Raw genomic sequence first — 5009 nt, forward strand, 5'->3', positions numbered from 1 at the left:
AATTGGATATAATTCCACACCAAACATAACAAAGAGAGTAGACAAAAGTATTGGCACTGTTCGAAAAATCATGTGATGCTTCTCTAATTTGTGTAATTAACAGCACCTGTAACTTACCTGTGGCACCTAACAGGTGTTGGCAATAACTAAATCACACTTGCAGCCAGTTGACATGGATTAAAGTTGACTCAACCTCTGTCTTGTGTCCTTGTGTGTACCACATTGAGAATGGAGAAAAGAAAGAAGACCAAAGAACTGTCTGAGGACTTGAGAAACCAAATTGTGAGGAAGCATGAGCAATCTCAAGGCTACAAGTCCATCTCTAAAGACCTGAATGTTCCTGTGTCTACCATGCGCAGTGTCATCAAGACGTTTAAAGCCCATGGCACTGTGGCTAACCTCCCTAGATGTGGACGGAAAATAAAAATTAACAAGAGATTTCAATGCAAGATTGTGCGGATGTTGGATAAAGAACCTCAACTAACATCAAACAAGTTCAAGCTGCCCTGCAGTCCGAGGGTACAGCAGTGTCAACCCATACTATCCGTCGGCGTCTGAATGATAAGGGACTGTATGGTAGGAGACCCAGGAAGACCCCACTTCTTACCCCGAGACATAAAAAAGCCAGGCTGGAGTTTGCCAAAACTTACCTGAAAAAGCCTAAAACGTTTTGGAAGAATGTTCTCTGGTCAGATGAGACAAAAATAGAGCTTTTTGGGCAAAGGTATCAACATAGAGATTACAGGAGAAAAAAAAGAGGCATTCAAAGAAAAGAACACGGTCCCTACAGTCAAACATGGCGGAGGTTCCCTGATGTTTTGGGGTTGCTTTGCTGCCTCTGGCACTGGACTGCTTGTGTGCATGGCATTTTTGCAGCATAATGTAGGGCCCAGTGTGAGAAAGCTGGGTCTCCCCCAGAGGTCATGGGTCTTCCAGCAGGACAATGACCCAAAACACACTTCAAAAAGCACTAGAAAATGGTTTGAGAGAAAGCACTGGAGACTTCTAAGGTGGCCAGCAATGAGTCTAGACCTGAATCCCATAGAACACCTGTGGAGAGATCTAAAAATGGCAGTTTGGAGAAGGCACCCTTCAAATATCAGGGACCTGGAGCAGTTTGCCAAAGAAGAATGGTCTAAAATTCCAGCAGAGCATTGTAAGAAACTCATTGATGGTTACCGGAAACGGTTGGTCGCAGTTATTTTGGCTAAAGGTTGTGCAACCAAGTATTAGGCTGAGGGTGCCAATACTTTTGTTTGGCCCATTTTTGGAGTTTTGTGTGAAATGATCAATGTTTTGCTTTTTGCTTCATTCTCTTTTGTGTTTTTTCATTTAAGACAAATTAAATGAAGATAATAATACCAAAGAATTTGTGTTTGCAATCATTTTCAGGAAGAAATGGAGTATTATCTGACAGAATTGCAGGGGTGCCAATACTTTTGGCCACAACTGTATGAGGGTTCAAGGGGTTCCACACATCACTTGAGCAAAGACCTGTGGAAAATGCTGTAGACTTTAAGAGCCTGAGGTAGCTCAAGACGAAACACTGCTGGACCAATGACGGTGGTTACCTTATAGGGACCAACGAATCTAGGTCCCAACTTCCAGGAAGGAACCCTCAAGCTGAAGGCCCAACAAACAGGCTCTCCATGCATGTGTCGTGACTGTCACAAAGCCGCAACACATGCAGCTGCAGAGCCAAACAGCTGATCACCGGAGCGATCCAGGAAGCCGGGTTCCCTCTGCAGCTTATTTGGTAAGCAATCTAGCTTGCCGATTAAGTACTGACCCGATCAAATTCGCTCAGCTCTACTCTTAATCTACCCGTTATGGTAGATACCAGTCCTGCAGAACATGTACTTTGTTGTTGATAAAACGTGTACATATACCAGAAGATGACATGACTCCCCAAACTATCACTGACTGTGGAGACTTCACACTAGACCTCAAGCAGCTTGGATTGTTTGTCTTGCCACTCTTCCTCCAGACTCTGGGACCTTGATTTCCAAGGTCTAGTGTGAAGTATCCACAATCAGTGATGGTTTGGGCCATGTCATCTGCTGATGTAGGTCTAGTGTTTTATCAAGATCAAAGTCTGCGCAAGCCATCTACTAGGAAATATTACAGCGCTTCATGCTTCCCTCTGCCGAAAAGCTTTTTGGAGATGGAAATTTAATTCACCAGCAGGACTTGGCACCTGTACACACCACCAAAAATACCAATACCTGGTTTACAAACAACAGTATCACTGTGCTTGATTTGCCAGCAATCTCTCCTAACCTTAACCCCATAGAGAATCTATGGGGGATTGTCAAGAGGAAGATGAGAGACACCAGACCCAACAATGCAGCTGAAGGCTGCTATCAAAGCATCCTGGGCTTCCATAACACCTCAGCAGTGCCACAGGCTGATCACCTCCATGCCATGCCGCATTGATGCAGTAACTGATGCCATTGCACTGATGAGTGCATTTACTGAATATACATTTCATTTTTGTATTGAAGAACTGAAATAAATTAACCTTTTAATGATATTCTAATTTTGTGAGATGCACCTGTGATCTCAGTACAGTTACAGATAGTAACTTACAGCTGACGTTCTTTCATTCACTTCTCTCGTCTTTTCCATCTGGCCCAGACCGACATCACCACTTCTCCAGCCAGGGCTCATCTGCAGAGATTACAATAAAGACACATCAGACTTCTCACATTTCCAGCACCGTCCCCATCTATTCCCAACCTGCACAAACTCCTTATCCTGCTGAGGCTATGTGCACACGTAGTTTTCGGTGGTGCGGATTTTTCCACACGGATTTTGGAAAAACCGCAGGTCAAAAAGACCTGCGGTTTTGGCTGCAGTTTCACACCTCTACAATGGAGATGTGAAACCGCAGCGGATTCCGCACAAACAATTGACATGCTGCGGATTGTAACTCGCAGCAAATCCACGCGGAAAAATCCGCAGCATGTGCACAGCGTTTTTGGTTTTACCATTGGAAACAATGGTACTGTACAATGCAGCAGAAACTGCTGCGGACCTGTAGGGCCAGAAACGCTGCGGATCCGCAGCAGAATCTGCACCATGTGCACATAGCCTGATACCTCAATGCTGAGCCGCTGCTGCCGTATGTGCCCCTATTACTGCACCTGATACCCCAATACTTAGCCGCTGCTGCCGTATGTGTCCCTATTGCTGCACCTGATACCCCAATACTGAGCCGCTGCTGCCGTATGTGTCCCTATTACTGCACCTGATACCCCAATACTGAGCCGCTGCTGCTGTATGTGTCCCTATTACTGCACCTGATACCCCAATACTGAGCCGCTGCTGCCGTATGTGTCCCTATTACTGCACCTGATACCCCAATACTGAGCCGCTGCTGCCATATCTGCCCCTATTACAGCACCTGATACCCCAATACTGAGCCGCTGCTGCCATATGTGCCCCTATTACTGCACCTGATACCCCAATACTGAGCCGCTGCTGCCGTATGTACCCATATTACTGCACCTGATACCCCAATACTGAGCCGATGCTGCCGTATGTGCCCCTATTACTGCACCTGATACCCCAATACTGAGCCGCTGCTGCCGTATGTACCCATATTACTGCACCTGATACCCCAATACTGAGCCGATGCTGCCGTATTTGCTCCTGTTACTGCACCTGCTGTGTGGTACAAAACACTGGTCCTTTTACTAACCCACCTAATGTCACCCACTGTGCCCCTTACAAAGTAAAGTATCTCCTAGATGGTAAAATTGCTCAATAGAAAATATTAATGTCCTGTACAAGTGCCTAGAAAACATTGTCCACATTTTGCCCCTAGAAAGTGATAATGCCCCCTGTGCATATTTGTACTCCGAGTGCCCCTATAAAAATAATGCTTTTTACGTGCCCACTGAACATCTAATAATGTCCACTGAGTTCCCCATTATATAATGGGCCCATAGCTCCCCTACACATAGTATGATGTCCCCACTGCTCCCCCAAAACACAGTATAATGACCCCCACATACTACTACATGCATAACTGTGGGGCGCATTATACTTTATGGATGACTACTAGGGGATGTGCACTATATTTTATGGATGACTATCGGGTGCATTATACTTTATGGATGGCTATGGGCTAAGCATTATATGGGCTAAGCATTATAGTTTTTGGGTGACCATGGGGTGCATTATACTTTAGGGATGACTACAAAGATTGAAGGTAGAGTGTGAAAGTAAAGAACCTCAAGGAGAACATTTATACAAAAAGCTATTGCAACTTGCTTTACGGCAGCTAACTGGGATGGGATCTGCTCTCATTTTTGATGATGACAGAAAAAACAAATATTCGGTTTTCTGAGAAAACTACAGAGAATTTAAAAAAAACGAAGAACTACAAGAAAAATGGTAGGAACATACTCTTCAGGTTAAATAGCATTAGATGTGGGATTTCATCATACTGTGAAGAACGGTGACAGAAATATTTCGTTTTACATTATTTCAGTCATTGACATCAGTCTGTATCATACTGAAGAATGTTGTGGATCAAACTCAAATCAATTGCCCCTTTGGAAAAAAAACCAACCTGATAACAATTGATGTCATTAGTCTGCTGTCTATATTTCACAGTTTAACAGTTAGAAGTTAAAGGGAACCTGTCAGGCGATTCATGCTGCTCGCTCCGGAGTTGGTCCAATGGCGACTCTGCTAGAAGATGCTGCAAGTGATTGACAGGTGACTCGCTTGTACAGAGGGAGAGAGCTGTCAGTCATCTGCAAGAGTGCTAGGAGCATCTCCAAAGCAGTTAGTATTCTTGGCTGCCATTGTCCGGCCATGCCGTGCTTCATGCTCCCTTACTGATGCAAAAAAAAAAAACACAGACGTCTGAATGAGGCCTGACCGGAACAACTTGAGAAAATCATGCAAACATGAGAATAATGAACACATATACACAATTATAGGACATATATTCTAATAAAAGACATTTAAATAAGACAAATATACAAGGTGTGCTT

The sequence above is a fragment of the Dendrobates tinctorius genome, unplaced genomic scaffold, assembly GCF_039654945.1.
Source record: "Dendrobates tinctorius isolate UK_male_01 unplaced genomic scaffold, ASM3965494v1 ptg000003l, whole genome shotgun sequence".
In the NCBI taxonomy this organism is placed as follows: Eukaryota; Metazoa; Chordata; class Amphibia; order Anura; family Dendrobatidae; genus Dendrobates; species Dendrobates tinctorius.